Source organism: Austrofundulus limnaeus, unplaced genomic scaffold (genome assembly GCF_001266775.1).
Source record: "Austrofundulus limnaeus strain Quisiro unplaced genomic scaffold, Austrofundulus_limnaeus-1.0 Scaffold73, whole genome shotgun sequence".
Taxonomy (NCBI): Eukaryota; Metazoa; Chordata; class Actinopteri; order Cyprinodontiformes; family Rivulidae; genus Austrofundulus; species Austrofundulus limnaeus.
The window spans coordinates 151,207-168,093 of record NW_013952475.1 but is presented as its reverse complement, the minus strand read 5'-3'; the positions used below and the strand labels follow the sequence as shown (position 1 = coordinate 168,093).

The following is a 16,887-nucleotide window of genomic DNA, read 5'->3' as shown; positions in this document are numbered from 1 at the left end:
CACACACACACACACACACACACACACACACACACACACTCATGAGGAAACATCAAAGACTTCTTCTGTGTTCTCTTGACAGTGTGTGTGTGTGTGCGCGCACACAAGTTGTGTTGTTCAGGCGAGCATCTACATGATCATAACTCTTTTTGTGTTCTTCTGCTTGGCTCTTTCTATATTATTTGGGTCATTTTAATACTTTTTTTTTTCCAATCGTTTTTCCCACAGGAGACTTTTGTGTTTAATATTTTTCGTGCTTTTAACTTTTTTTCCATATATTCAGTCTAAATCTCCTTGTTGAGGGAGAGTAGACGACAGGATGGTTTTTGCAAACACTAGCAACGCTGTTAAAATTTCAAAAATAAACAAAAGTATTTAACTTTTTGATCATTCCGACTCGGCGTGAAGGCTTTGTTCATGATGTTCCTTAGCGCTCATATCGCGTCTTGGAAGTTGCTGATAAAGATCGTATGGCGTTCCAGTATGAAAGATTTGTCTAAAAATTTGAATGAAAGTTRGCAATATTGCATTTTTTTTTCGTTTGTTTTTCTTTGCCGATATAGTCGCCAGCATTGTTTCCCATTTTAACCTCTCTTTGTTTTCTCAATGCACGTTGGTTGTGGATTACATCATTTTATTTCTGCCAGGCTAGCTACGTATTCATCGAGCTTATATAAAATGGCCGGGTAGAGTCTTTTGGTAGACATTTTGCTGGTCCTATCAAATAAGGTTTTTTTTGATGTGCTGCCAGTTGTTTTCCTCAAATGTGTCCATTTTTGATAAACTTGTTTGTTTGAGGATTATCCCCTAACAGCTGGACGGGCTCTCGCTGTGCATGGACAACAAAGTAATCTGCTCAAATAGGATGTTTTGATGACCGAGTGGTGGCAAAATCTGCACAGAGCTTCAGTTGAAATCCTCCCTTCTTGTTTGTTTTATTTTAATTTATTTTATTTTATTTTTTTACTCTTTTTGTATCACGTCATCGCAGAGGTTTGAGGTTGTCTCTCCTCCTGCCACTACCCTTTGAAAGGGAAGTAATAAAAASCTCAATGGGTGCAACAAGCTGTTCCTCCCTCCTAGACTTTGAGGCTGTTTACCTGGAGATGAATAGGAGGCCCCTCCGTATCGAAGGAGAAGAGTACATTTTATTGAAGGCTGAAGATGTGGGGGATGCGTTATGGCTTATAGACACTTGGTGTGAAGTAGTCTAGTTGTGCCATTTTCAGAAAACTGCTGTCTACTGGCTTTTACAGGCTGGGGTTTTGCTTACTCAGTGGATTTGCTCTCCAGAACATCACCTATACTTAAACATGTGGTCCGAAAATAAACAATTAGGATTTAGGTCACCAGAGTGTTTTTGAAAATGTTAACAGCAATTTATGTGGTTAATTCCTGCGTGAAGTAAAACTGTCTTCAAAGCTTGATAATACAAAATCCTTGATAACAACACAGAACGATCACAAAGCCACATATTAGGATTTTGTTAACCAGATTTATGCGTGAAGGAGTGAAGTCATGGTCAGGAATGTAAATGGTGGGAGTCATTCAATTACAACCGTGCCCTTTCCTAGGAAAAGTCCCCAGCYGTGAAGAGGTTAATTGTTTTTGAATCTTCATCCGAGGGGAGAAAATAGGGGAACCGGAGGGATAATTGAGCCGCTGATAGTTGAGTGGGTTATGGATTACTGTGCCTTTCCGAAGGAGAAAAGCAAAAAAGAGGTGACCAGGAGAGGAAGGAGAGAAGGGAAAAGGAAGGAAGGGGCGTGAAAGGCTCACTTGTGCGATGCAGCCGCGGGGGCCGTCTGGCCTCCTTAGGAAAGAGGGAGAACTCCAATCCTGTTTAGCCCACGAGGTGACCCTTGGCCTCTTCTCGTGCTCCTCCCTGCTCCAGGTGCAAGCCCTCATTGCTGGCAGCTCACACACAGACACTCACAACAAGCCAATTTTTCACACACGCTGCACGCACTGGGGGAAACGCCACATGAAAATGCAGATCCCTTTCAAATTTTACCCCCCCCCCCCCCCCCCTTTCTTTTTTCTTCTTCTTCATGCCATTCTTTTGTCTGGGGTTAAATATCCAAGCCAACTTGTCAGGCGAGAACGAATGCTGTGATAATGTTTCTTCTAAATGTTTTTGAACCGAGAAGATGGATAACTGTCTTTTAAAGGGAGTAAATGGGATTTTAACATGGTGTAATAATCACAGAAGTGTTAATCAGAGGGATGTCATGTATAATTACTACAGCACTTGATATCACTGCAGAAAACCACCTCAGGCCATTAGCTAAAGTTTCCCAATGTTATTAAATGGCATTAATAAAATTCAAGAAAKCCAAGATTGAATGAGCCCTTTACATGGCCCGCTGGTTAAAGCACTGTAAGGTTAATGAACCAATTTACATACTTTCTGCTGCCATCTGGGTGGAGTGACGAGGCAGATGCTCCCTACTCTGCACTGCTGTGTTGTGTTGTTCAACATGGAGGAATGTGTCAGGTCCTCAGAAGTCAATGAGCGCATTTAACGTTAAGCTTCTGGTCAGAAACGGTTGAGAATCAACGTCACTAAAAAGGCTTGACCAGACTAATTTTGTTGAACGTGCTTAATGTCATTTAACCCCTTTTTCTTTGGCGAATAAATAAATAAATGGAGGCGATTGTTGAACACAGAAATTAACTCCTAAGTGTGGATTATACCCTGACCTATGGAGCCTCGGGCAATGACAAAACTTGACAAAGGCAATCCACACACACACAAATGAAGAAAAAGAAGAAGAAATCATTAGAGATGATGCTGGAGACTGGGAGAAGGAGGGGATTAGTATATGTCCATCTCTTTGCCCTCCTCATCTGGGTGATCACATTACAAATAGGGCATTGTGGAAGCAGAGCAACAAAATGAGGTCTGTCGGCAATCAATAAAGCAGTGTGAAAGTAGTGGGATATGCTTAAAAAAATCAAAGGCAATGGCTGGCATGGCCATCAGCTGGTCCCATTTGCTGGAATCAGATAAGGGAAAGGGGCTTTGCAGTAAAGGATGTTTAGCCCTGAGGCTCTTCATGGATGTTTCTCTCGTCCACGTTAGTCAAAATCTGTTTGCAAATAGGCAAAATTAGAAATATATATATTTCAAATCTTTATGATCATGCACAAAGAAAAGAGCAGAAGAGGTTAGATGATTCAAATAAATCATGGTTGTATAACTCCAGCTGTGTTGGAGGAGCTTGTTATCCTCCAAGGATGTTGGCTTTCACCTCATTTGTTCATGTAAAAAAATAAATAAATAAAAGCACTGTTTTTGTTTTGACTATGTTAAGGTTAGTGCAAAAATATTGTCACAAATTAGCTTTTTGTGCAACGAAGAGAGAGGAAAAGAGTGAAGGGAGGTGGGGGTGGAGGGTGGAGACAATACAACCACAATCCCAAATGAAAGAAATAATTTGCACAATTTTCTGAAAGCTGTGTTTGTCCAGTTGGATGGTTCTATCACAGCCCGACACCCTCAGTGGAACGTGATTTTCTCTTAAACGATGCGCTGAGCTACAAAGCCGACAATATGTCGGGTTAGAGTCATTTCTCAGCTGAACGCTCTCCAGGTAAATGCAGATAATGTGTTCKCAAGTTTCTCTTTCCTAAAGAAGTCTCAGCCAAGAGCTGCCAGAGCTTCTGTTCTCAGAGCTTAGCTTGTAAAGCACTTGCTTGGGAAAGATGAAAAGACATCATGGCTACACTCTATGCCTGGAAATGTATCCCTTGAAAAAGTAGCACAGAGGATCATCGAGTTTCTTGTTTTTCTTAAAGGATTATCAGAGTTTTTTTTTTCTTCGTTTCATTTTAATCCAAACAGTTTTTCTTCAACCCGCTCCACTTTCTTACTTTTAAAAACTTAAATGCAAACTTAATATGAAGCAAGTGAGCAGGGGATACAATTAAAGTGGGTTCGCTGATTATAATCTGTTGCTCACTTGCTGTTCACATAAAAGAAGGCGATATGCCTCTGTACATATCTGCTGTTATCTATCGGGCCCCCCCCCCCACCCCCACCCACAGTTTTTCTTCATGACTCACTCCTTTCCAGTCCATTTATGCTTGAAAACTTCCTAAGGATGAACCGTATTTTTTTCCCTGAGTTTAATTGTCAATGAGGGACCATTGGATATAATGAAGTTCTGTTTCTCAGCATGAGTTTGGGATGCTCATGATTACAAATGCTCCTCTCATTGTCTCCCATCATCTCCTCCCTAATTGAAGACAATATAACGAGACAATGGGGTCCCGCTCATCATTCTGCATCAGTGGCGTTCTCTATGGAACGTGCCAGTCTGTTGAAAAGCGGGACAGCGATGGTGGGTCGGTGGGTGGGGGCGTGCGTTTGTGTGGATACTCGAACGAGCTTGAGCTTGTTTAATTTGGACCAAGAAGATGGACAATTAAACTACAGCTCCCAAGGGGGCTGTTCATTTTTTGGTCAGCTTCTCTGCTTCATGGCCGCCTGCCCTTGTAAACACTCCTGGATGTGTCTGGGACATGCCTGAGGGGGGTGGGGTGTTTTCTTTTTTTTTTTTTTCCAGGCGGGAAGGTCTGCCTCTGGAGGGGCTGTCTCAGACGATTAGGACAGCTGAGTGAAGAGGGTCCCTCTGTGCCTGGCCCCCTTCACCTCCCTAATATGCTCTGAATAAGTCCACCTCCACCCTGAGTTTGAGGGTTTTGGCGGGATGTGTGTGTGTGTGTTTGGGTGGGTGTGGGTGGGAGGGATGGGGGATTATGTCTGGCCATGGCTTAGGAGTGTTTGTCATCTGCCCTCTTGAGGCCTACATCGACCCCTTTGTCTGAGTGTCAGACTGACAATGTCAAATCACACAATGTACTTATCCAATCAGAACATCTTGGATTTAGAAGCAGTACAGAATATTCTGTTTAATTTTTGTCTCTTATTGAACTAAATGTATTTCAATTTTAAATATAGGGATAAAATGTAAAAATAATTACCATCGTTTATCTTCAGTATATAAAATAACTTTTTTTTTGCATTTGGAAACCAATAATTTTTTTCATTATACTAATTGCGCGCCATAACTACGACAACTTTCTATAGAAAAACATTTAAGAATTCAGTTCTGTGTCACATCTAGTTAAAAAAACATGTTGCATTTTAGAAGTTTTCATAAATGACTTTCATCTCATGTGAAGTTGTGTGAGGAAACTTTCAGAATATTATTATCATGAGTTTATGAGTACACACTGGGTTTTAGTATGAGTCACAGTAAAACTTTATGCATGTTTATGCTGATTTTTAATGGATATGAAAATTAAAAACCCATAGGAAAAGCTCACGTGATTGATCACTGAGCAAGATCTACCAAAACCCATTTTTTAAACATAATACATTGAATGAAACCAGTCCTCACTTTTAATTTAATCCTACATTTAAGTTTTAATTACCTCCTTATCTTGTGCATTTAGTTACTAACTTTTAATATAGGGATTGAATAACATTTGTAATGTAGAAAGAAATGCTGGATACCTAATGATGAAATAATCCAAAGTTTAAAATTTCCTTTCTAGCAGTTTTTAAATAGAACCCTACTCTTGGTGACTACATCTCTCCATCAGACGAGTGGTCCCAGAGGTGTCGCTATGGTTTTCACACAGTGCATCTCTGTATGAAATTTAGAAGAACCATTCATTCATCAGTTCACAATAGCGAACAAAGAGGGCTCTGAGTCCTGGCCAAACATCACAAGTTATATTGAATACACACAAAATGGTTCTGTAGTACACCGAGGAGGCAAAACCTTCCAATGACTGATAATGTTCTGAGATAAAAATGGTCTTAGTGGCTCAAGTCATTGGGAGCACCAGGAAATTACATGCATTCCTCATTTCACCGTAAAGAAAAAAACAACAACAGTATAATCTTACAATATGAATGTTAATTATTCACAAATGTACACAACAGCAGTTCTTTTAGGTTAAACCAGTTTTTGGGACAGATTGATCCCACTCTCACCACCAGTCACAGCTAGTTGTGCTGCACACTTTACCCCAAACTCCCTAWTTCAATCTGACCACAAACCATTAAAATAAATTCTGATAATCATGGATCTCATTTGACCTAGAAATATATGTGCCCTGTCAGATTTTCTCAATTTAAACAAGCCATTTGTACAAACTCACAAAAATATGTGACCATAATGTATCACACATCTTTGTTAAAATGTCTATTGCTTTCTTCTAAAGTGAATTGCTCCCAAGCCGTCACAGTGCAAACACCTTTACTGCATGCTTCTGTCCCGTAATAGGCACTGCAAGGGCTGAGGGAAATCCACGTAATAAAATTTTACAACTGCAAAATCCAGACAAAATGAGTTAATGCTCARTAAGGCATTAGTTCCATAAAGCCAGCATGTTAGTAGAATCACAAAGGTGTTTCAAATATACCTGTGTGAGTGACAGGTCCTGATATTTTGAACGAGAGAGCATTGTTTTATCTTTTTCTTATGAAGTAAAATGTTTAAAAAGTACTAAAAAAGGACTTCCAGAAGGTTGTTTTCCCACCAGTTTGCCTTAATTTGAGTAGCTCTTTGAAATGGATCCAAAACGTCTGTCTTCACCACTCAAAATATGTGAGAAAAAAAAAGAGTATGGTGTATCGTATTGGTCTGTGAAAATTGTAGTTTATTTGGGGCTTTTTCCTCTTTAGTTTGAGGTACACTAAACCTTTGTTTTTTGAGAATTCCCAGTAACCAATTAAAGCTCTTTTTACAACGCAAGATTGAAAAGAGACACACCAATTACATTTTGGGTGGGTGTAATTACATTTCTGTGCATGTGARCTTACAGTTGAAGTTGAAAAATGTTCATTATTTCTTTAAAGGCTTGAACCACATAAAGTGGGACGATTGTTGTCATCAAAGAAGCTTCATATTCGGCATGACTTTATTTTAATCCTTAATTTACATTTTCACAATTACTTAACCTGTGCGACTTCTCAGGAAGTAAATAAATCATGGAATTTAATAGAACAGAACTTCCAAAAGTAAAAGCTCAAATAGTTTTCATTTTATAAAGACATTAGAATTTGAAGGAGATTCACAAAATTGCAGCGGCAAACATCAGCCTATTCTAGTCCACAAATGGAGTCAGACATTTGTTTTTTTTTTTTGTTTATTTCCAGAGGGGCACGAAGGCTCTAACAATGCAGATGATCTGTGTGGGCAGGAAGCCTTGAAGGTTTGCATCATGTCTGCCACGTTCTACCCGAGGGCATTCCAGTCTCGGTACACTCACAAACACGTACACACAGTTAAGAACACAAGCCACCGTTTTCCGTCGCGGCGCAGCAGGAGTCTGTCTTCATCTCTCATATTGATTAATGAAGCAGGCGCAGCGGGTGCCACGAGGAGGCAGGAGTCTAGATCGCGGCAGTGGAGCTGCATCACTAGTACAGTCATGCCATGCGAACACACACATTTGGGCATTTTAACACGCACTCTCACACATGTTGTCAGTCTGTCACATCGCGTACTCTACACACACGTACATAAATACAGTGACTCGCCTCGTCGCTGCCTACAGATACGCCGTATCCTGTTTTCTCAAGCTGAGAGTAAATTGGCGTGGCTTAAATCTGCAAGCACCTAAACGGCAAAAGGTACTTTGAAACAAACAAAACGTTTGTAGATTAAATGGGTTTAATGATCCGACTGCCTTTGAGGTGCCACAGAGTTTATGTGTTTTGGCTAAAAGGTATCGCTCTACCACGCTGGCTCCCTCACTGCTAAATGAGACATTCCCCAAACACCATTACAAGAGACGTATTTATGCTATTAGGCAGCCGGGTTTGCATTGGTACCAGAATGAGTCGGCTAAARTTATGTCCTGACTAACCTCAGCGGGCAGAGGCTGTGTTTTCTTTGCATAAATGAGAAATTTTACGTTGTGTGCTTAAGGCTATTTTTTACAAATTCCCCATTGGAGTATCACACACACAGTTTTTTAACTGTGAAAACCTGTAAAAAGGACTATTTTTCAAAGAGTAGTAATAAAAATAAAAGAATTCATTTCCCCTCTGTCTTTTCCATCTTTACTTAAGAGTTAAAACTAGCTTTCCTGTCTAAACCAGCGGTGAGTCTCTGCAAAATGACTTTGTGCGACGCTGAGTCTGGAGTCGTTGGGTTCGCTGAGGGTGTGGTCACTTAAAACCCACCTTCTTCTTTCCCTCCTCACCCCACACACACTTTCTGAAAACTCCCAGTCCTGAGCAGATGAACTGACGTAGAGTTGCAAAAATCACCTGAGTTTCCTGCGAATATTTATTAATTTTTTTTAAATTGACCCGCCTCCCAAATACATTTTTCGTCCCTTACATTCCTCTCGTCGTGTCGAGGCATGCCTCCGTCCCCGCCAACCAGCATCACTCGGGGCAGGGTGAGGGGCAAGAGGAGAGAGGAGGAGGAGGGTGGGGGGCAGACAAAGGAGCACTGTTGCCGCCTTGTTCGAGGGTCGACACCAGACTGGAGGGGCGCGGTTGGAGGGATACAAACGGAGAGCGAGTTCAACCGAGGAGGTTCATCACCAAGAAAAGAGATTGGGAATGAATGGGAGGGTAGCAGGGGTGTCTGTCCTGTTCAAAGCAATAAAGAAGACAAGCAGTGCTAGTCATTTTTTCACACACGCAGCTGGCACACTCTTAGAAAACACGCTGCAGTTGGAGCGAGTGTGCGAGGGTGTCTGTGAGTGATAGGGGAGGGACCGGGCTAGTGCATTGTTTTCTGGCCATTGTGCATTATTTGCTTAACCCTCATGCTTTATCCGTGCAGCTGTACTCTACAAATGAGATGGCGAGAGGAGTGTTTTGCGCGCTCAATAGCGGCTGTCACAGATGTTAGCAATTTCATCAGTGCACTGTAAGACACCCCCCTCCGCACGCACACTCACTAAACAAACCGTGTCAATTATTTCTGAGCAGTTACAGCCATGATAAAATTACCCAAACGGCGCATGTCAAAACAGTTTATGTAATCAGCAGAAAGAGAGAACGGACACAGTAACAAACCAACAAGTATGCAAACTATAAATGACACCCATAGTGCTATTTAATACTGTAATGTTTATTATTCATCAACGTGTATGACTCTGTCTGGATACCAGTCAGTGTTTACCGTGTTTAACCTCCTGTTTATTGTGAGTCATCTTGTTTTTTTACAGCAATAAAACCACTCGAAGTTAGTCAGGATTTCCTTATAAAGTGTTTCTGCGACAGTCAGAATGGAATGCAACATTTAAAATGCCTAATGGCTTTCTTAACTTCATTTTACTCCATTAATGAAAGGAAAAAAGAAAAAAAAAACATAATTTTGATAAAGTTTTGTTTGACACATATGGTGCTTTGTGACATTACTCTGAACTCACTTCATAACTTATCAATTTGTTTTTTTTGTCTTTTTTTCTCTTTCTCTCTCTCTTCAGGTGACAAGTGAAAGAAATGGAAGAGAATTCAAGAACTGGAAGCAGAAAGCCACCCCTCCCCAAGCCACGCACGTTCCAGGCACAGTGCAGTGAGGAAAAGACAAGAATGATAATACGAAAGGTGAGAGCTTAGTTTGCCATTCGTCTTGTCTTAGTCACCTGAGTCAAGGGTAGGTTTGGGACATGCAGGCTTTTAAAGGAGACGTGTGCTTTTAAATCCTCCTTTTTCACTTTTAAATCATTCGGTATGYGTCTATATAAAGTAGAACTGCAATGCTTTGCTCTGAATTTCTCCTTATTGTAACTCCACAAGCCCCTATTTCACCTCTTTTCTGAGGTACGTCTCAGATCAACTCGTTTTAGAAGTTCTGTTGCAAATACTGTGATGTAATAGTTCAGAAAACATCGGAGAGAATAAAGAAAACCAAACGGGTTGAGAAATATGACCCAAACAGAATATAAAGATATCTACTCAACACTGGGAGAAACTAACTTCAACTTTTCTGCACTCCTAGAGACTCCCAAGTACACATCAAAATACATTTAACAACTAAAAAAAAAGGTGTATGTTGCATATGTTCCCCTTTATGTTTTGGAGCGAAGATGTTTGTCTAGTTTGTTTGCCCCTCATGAGAACCTTTCATCCTGTTTGAGTCAGCGTCTCCGTCCACCTTTCTCTGTCGAGTGTTACCCTTTGTTCTTCTCTCCCCCTCGTTTCTCGTTTCTGTCGAGCAGCAATTCTCAAACGGATATTTTTAGTCTAATCTTTCTGTTTGTGCCGCACAAAACTACCTGGTGGGATTTCAGAAAATAATCAAAAAAAATTGGTGGAGAGATTTTAATGCAGGCAAACAATTTTATTGTGCTCTTACAAGTGGTTTTTGTTTAAAACACAAAATGAGGCTTTAAAAGTGCAACCAAAGAAGCTCATACCACATTGTTACTGCTTTATTTCAGTATTACCTTACATTGGTTTGACTTAAATTCCTCGCATAACTAATAAAATAATTATAAAAAAGATAATGTTTACTGTTTTTACTAGGCTGCATAATAAAAAAAATCTAACTGATTGTGAGGAAATTAAGAGAATACGTTTCACTTCTTATAGATTAATTAATCATTTTTTATTAATGGAAAGCAGTTTGGTGGATGAAGAATGAACATCCTGGGAGAATTAGAGTATGTAACAATGACTGAATACATTATCCATCATTTTCTTACATTGTTTAGCCGCTGGGAAGTGTCAGTTCTTACACTATAAAGTGTGACGCACACAAAAAAGCAACTATTCAGATAAAGCAACTTGAAGGTGAACAGTGCTCCCTCCTAATCCAGTCGAACCACTTCTCATTCAGTTTCTGAGCTGAGGTAAAGCTTCAGGCAGACAGTGAAGATGGAGGCGGGGACTGCTTTGCATATTCATAGATCCACGCATTCTAAATGAGGCAAAGGTGTTGAAGTACATCTAAGCTGTTTTAAGTCACGAGGGGGATTATTTTCAGGGAGGAAAACTACAGATAAAAATTTTTTTTGAAGGGCAGAAATGAGGTTTTAGGGGTTTAATCAATGCCAGGGGATGAACTTTAAATCCACACTGACAGAAATTCTTCGGAAATTACAAAAAAATAAAATAAAAAAAACTTCCAATCCGAGTAGGTTTCAGTCGTAGGTACTTAATTTAGAAAGTAAGCAAAAATTTTTTTTACAGCATCAAAATTTCCTAATCAGCCTTAATGTTATTGCTGCAACCCGCTGCATACAAATCCAGCCTGTGTGATTACAAAGAATGCGTTTTATGTTGTGGAAACGTTATTGTTCGCCTTCAGCATCCATTAGAATGAGAAAAGTCCAACACTTTAGGGATGTTGTGGAGAAGAAAACAAAAATAAATCATTACCTGGGAAAACAGCTTACCCACGAGGCAAAAACACAGGAATGAAAACTGGCTGAGGAGCCACCTCATTGTCTTAACTGTGTTTCAGCGGTTCCCAGTGTGAGCAGCCTCTCGGTGAGTAATCTTCTCACTCTCTGCGTGACGCTGAAAGCAGCGGTAAATCATTTCCTTCCATGCAGGCATGGACAGAATGGCCACCAACATGCACAGACAGGGGGGAKGGTTGAAAAGAGATGCAGCAAGAGGGGAAAGAAAATGTTGTTGCTCTCGGTACTTGTCATCCTCCCTTCTGATGAAACACTCCTTCACTTCAACCTTCCACCCAGAGGTTAGAATAGCAACGATGTGATTTTTTTTCAGACATTTTATTGGTTACATTTTAGACTTTTTGGGGTTTTAAACCAATAAGATACATTAATTATTTTATGTTTCTTTCATTTTCCTATAAATAGTAGCACATCATACATTCCGGTGGCTTTGGCTGAGTGTTTGTTGGGGGGGGTGTCATCCTCCGCCGTGTTTCCATCCAATTTTAATTCGAATTTTGAGCAAATTTTTAAAATTTCGCTAAAAGGGGAAAAAAACGAAGTAAAGCGAATCAGACGTGTTTCCATCAACTGGCTTGAACCGAATCAGTTATGTCAGACGCATGTGTGTAGTAAAAAGGAAGTAAAAGTCGCATCTCAGGAAAATGGAGAGAAGTTATCAGGAACGTGTTGCTACTGTCGGGAAAGTTGTACATTCTGTCACCAACTAGTTTTGGAGATTTTACATGCGGTCGGGAGACGTAGAGAAAGAAATGCGATTCTTTTCACGTTACGGGATTCACTGCAAATACGCCGACAGCGGGAGGAGGGTCCAGCTGCAGTCGCTCTGGTACCAGGACCGGTTTCGGACAGACAGCGGGAACAGCTGATCGACGTGTGAGGTAAATGTTCGCTACGTCAGAACTGATTCGACAAATGTGTTTCCATCTCTCTTTTTGCGCATCAACTCTTTTTCGAAAAACCCAAAAAACACCTTAAACGAGCGTATCAACTTTAGAGGAAGTTTTTTTCTAATCAAGCCGTTTCCATTCAACTTTTCTGATGCAATACTTCAAAATACGCATTAAAAAACCCTGATGGAAACACGGCTAAAACTGTGAGAGTTGGTGGTTCAATTCCCCCGCTATTCAGTCACATGTCAAAGTGTCCCTGGGCAAGACACTGAACCCCTACTGATGTGTGTCCCATCAGTGTATGAATGTGATTGAAGCACTGATTAGTCTCCATAGAATGATTTATTCAGATTAGCTTTGTGGATGGGTAAATGAGGGCACAGAYTGTAGTATAAAGAGCTTTGAGGATCCTGATTGGATAGGAAGATGCTATATGAGTACAGTCCATTAACTATTTATACATTAATACATTATTAACAAATGTGTTGTGCATATTCTCAATTCCCTTGTATTCTGTTTCTGATACATCCATTCACCAAAAATGTCTACTATTTTTTTTGTTCTCCGTGTTGCATCATCCAACTCTATGTACAGAACTTTCAATATGACTTGAACCGCACGTTCTGCAGAAGACAGAGCAAATTCAATTCAGCAAATTTCGGTTCATTTCATTTCAGGTTAACTCGTTTCAAATGAACCCAGTACAGCTGCACTCAGTTCTCTCTTCAGGCTCTTCGTGTATTACACACTGTTCTCTGTGCGCCTGAGCAGATTTTCAGTTCTTGTGCTCACTTTCTGTTAATTTTTTTCTTCTTTTTCTTTCTCTCTCTCTTCATGCGCATGCAGCTAGTTTATATATTTTTTATTTATATTATGTTCTCTGTCATTGTCAATTCATGGCATTAAAAAGCGTGATGAAAGGGTTAGCGGGGTTGCCGTTCTGTAGGGTGACGGGTTAAGTAAATGAAATTTTAATCACTGAGCTGTGAATCCAAACTTTACCAACTGAACAAAAAAAGTGGTTTAGAGGAAGAAATCGATTTTTAAGCACTCAGTTTGATAAATGTACTCAATGTCAACCATCTGAGATTGATGTAGACATAAAACTGGATTATAAGCACCTCTATTGTTTTAAGGACTCTACAAAGGATGCAGGAGTTGTCTGGAGGATGGGGTGGCATGAAAAGGATAAAGGTAGAGGATGTTGGAAAATATCCAGACATGCTACGGCTCTTTCCTCTTCTGCTTTTCTCCTCTCAAGTGTGTCTTCCCATGGAAAGAGGTCATTGAAGAGCAGCTGAGTCTGCCTAAGCTGGATTTTAAAGCCACAGGTCTCAAAACTGCAGCCTGGAACTCTTTCAGTGCGTGTTTGCACAGATACAGGGAAGGTAGGGCACAGGCCAGWGTTTTCCCACAAAGCTTCATTTTTCTAACGTAGAAGAAAATATCAGGCAGGTGAGTCACTTCATCTTGTCTTACCGATTCTCTGCCGGACGTGGAGACAGACCGAGTAATGGACAGTTTCATGCTCACGCAAAATAACCAGAGAATGATGCACAATAGTTGTTAGGGCCAAAACGTGCTCAGAAAGGAGAACAGCCACGAAAACATAAAGGACAAGTGGTGAAATGGTAACCTTTGTGTTTGCACAAAGAACAACAAGTTTTTCATTGGGTCTGAAGGGAAAGCAGTTTGAAAGTTGACGTGGATGACTGACAAGATAAATAGACTAAAAAAACGACAAGTACAGGGTAGGACTCCACAAGAAAGCCAAAATACATTMTTCAAAAATGTTCATATGTAGCTTTAGGGAAATATCTGAGTGAGAGCTAAAAACAAGAAGGGTATTGGTAAATTAAGCAGTGATGAGGGTCGGCRCAGTGGTGTCTCTAATGTCTTAATAAGATCATAAAATAAAGTGCTTCCTGGCCTCTCTCTAATTGCTTTGAGGGATGGGATGTGGGAGTTTCCACTCTACCTGTTTACTAAATGAAGCCTTTTATTCCTTAAGGGTTTTTTTTTTACAATGTCAGTAAAATGGACATAAAAGGGGAGCAATTTAAAATGGTGTACATCTAATTTTTCAGATTTAAAAAAAACATTATAAACAGAACTAAAAATAAGAAATAAATAAAATATTTCAGCATTTTTCAGTTGCCACGCTACAAAAAAAAGCTTAATATAGAGTGACAGAAAGTGGCGTAAGAGGCACAACTCAAACACGGTGTATGCTTTTCAGAAAAGTGAATTTAAAATGAGGACGTGCGACGAAATATAGATGGAGAGAGAATTTTGTTGAGTCTGCAGGAAAAGCTGTAATGAATGGCTTCCCAAAGGTGCTGAACGCTTTCAAAATGTGAAAAGTAACATTTGACATCAATGGACAGGAAAACATTTTATTTTATAAGTTGCTTGTCTAAGCCTCAGCCTGGAACCCAGCAAATACAATGATGAACAGAGCCTTCAAACAAAACGATTTAGTTTTTCTTTTCGGTCTGGAGATGGGTGGCATGCAGTCTAAACTCTGCCCCTCAGTAAGTTTTGATGTGTTTAGAGGAAGGCTTTATTATCAGTACTTGTTTTGATGAAAGAAAAGCTCAATTTGAAAGTCCTCARGTTTTGATGAAGCATAAATCGTTGTTGGCATATTTAAAAAAAAGTAAAACTACAAGCTATTTTTCATTGAGGCTAACCGCATGTTCTCAGATATGATAGTAAATACCAGGAGGACAATTTAAAGACAGTTCAATGCAAACCGTGTGTGCTGCTGCACAGAATAGATGTAAAATCACAAAAAGCGGARCAACTTTTGCGTCTTTTATCTTCCCTTTGTGGAACTGTACAAGTGTTACTGAAAAAGAATTCAAATCTTTGCCTCAAGCTCATGCATGTTGGAGTTTTCCCTACGTTCTGTGTGTATGTTAATTATGAGCGGCAGTTTGGAACATTGTAATTTTGTTTTGCAAAATGTAAATTTTCACCCTGATCCCCATCTTTTGTTTGGGACTTATGAGTTTTTGAGCTGTGGGTCTAACTGTGACTTATTTATCTTTTGAGTATAAGTCAGGGGTGTTTTTTTTTAATATTATTTTTATTGTGCCCAACCAAACTACACTACAGGAGCCATATGACAACTGCTTGTGTGTGTGTGTGTGTGTGTGTGTGTGTGGGGGGGGGGTTATCAATGAATGAAAGACGAGTCAAAGGCAGCCCCATAAGCTTTCCATAATGCGTCCCGAGAGGAGACAAAGGCCTGCATTCACTGCTGGGTGTCGATAAGACCTATCATTAGTCTGCCATAGGAGGTATTACTCTCTCTCTCTCATACACACACACACACACACACACACACACACACACGCACACTCCTGCACGTACACTCTGTGTGGAGTAGGTACTTATTCCTGAAACCATTCTCTTTTTGCGCCACATAAATATCCCAAACGCATGCCAGAAGTGAAAGAGGCGGCCAGGCTTGACTCGAATCGAATAAAAGCTGAGGAGTGGACCCCCTGCTGCTTTCCCATCACAGCAGAATTCACTCAGCCTTTGCGAAGCAGGGACATCCATGCCCTGCCATACATTGTCTCCGCATGCACTTGTGCTCCTTCGTGTATAGAGCCACCATTGAACAGCTTTAAGCAGCACTTGGGGAAAGAATGCAAAGTACCAAAAATATTGWGTGCGAGTGTATGTTATCGTTTATTTATGAGGTATTACGAACAGAAACTACCTGATCCAACTAAAAACCACAGTTTCACTTTGTTTATTGGTGCTATTTGTCTGGCTTGTTATTAACAATTGCAATATATTTAAATCAGTTGAAGTTAAAGGACATACATACCATTAAATGAGGGGGAAATAAAACTATTCAAATAAAATATGGATCAAAGTTTGTCCCGTTTTTTTGCAAATCTTTTCATCCAGGGAGTCTACCATATATTATAATTGTTTCTTCAGGACCAGCAGTCCATTTGTCATGTTTTTCAGTGGAAAGCACTCGAGTAGACTGATTAATTCTAACCAAGTGGTTAAAACTAGAGAGAAGGCAAATGGAAACAGGCTGCTGTCTCAATGATGGAACTCCTGGTTTACAGTAATAATGCCGCCATCCCAGAATTAATGGGCTATTGACTTATTGATGATAAAATGCAACACCTATTACATTTACTTAACAAGACAGGAGCAAAATTAGGTGCAGAAGAGGAGTTGGCTTTTCTGTTTGCATTCTTTTTGTTAGTGTGTATTTGTGTGTGTGTCGAGTGGAGCTGGGAGGGGGAGACAGCATCGCTGTCTAGAGTCTAAGTAGATGATGGACTGTAGCTCGTATTCCCATTCTCTCTCATTATCTTGCCCCCCTGAGAATATACGAGGTTACTTACCTTCCTTTGCTCCCTGCCTAACACCAAGCATCGGATCAGGGTCATTAGCCTCAGTACTTGGAACAAATGACTTCAGATAGCATCTTAGCTGCACTACAACAAGAGCAGATTAACCCCTTGATCTTTGTAGGATATGAAAATGTTACAAGGGGCACACTAGAACACGTTCCCTTTTTTTAGCCTTGTTTTATGTGTAACCA

The 16,887-nt window shown here is 40.2% G+C and overlaps 1 long non-coding RNA gene across 2 annotated transcripts in view; it reads left to right on the top strand.

The window, feature by feature from the left end:
- The window catches only part of LOC106519198 (uncharacterized), a 25,230-nt gene that overhangs the window by 2,084 nt on the left and 6,259 nt on the right, over positions 1-16,887 (top strand). For both annotated transcript variants that reach the window (XR_001310415.1, XR_001310416.1), the window contains exon 2: positions 9,472-9,592. This is a non-coding gene — a long non-coding RNA (uncharacterized LOC106519198). The remainder of the gene's footprint in view (positions 1-9,471; positions 9,593-16,887) is intronic.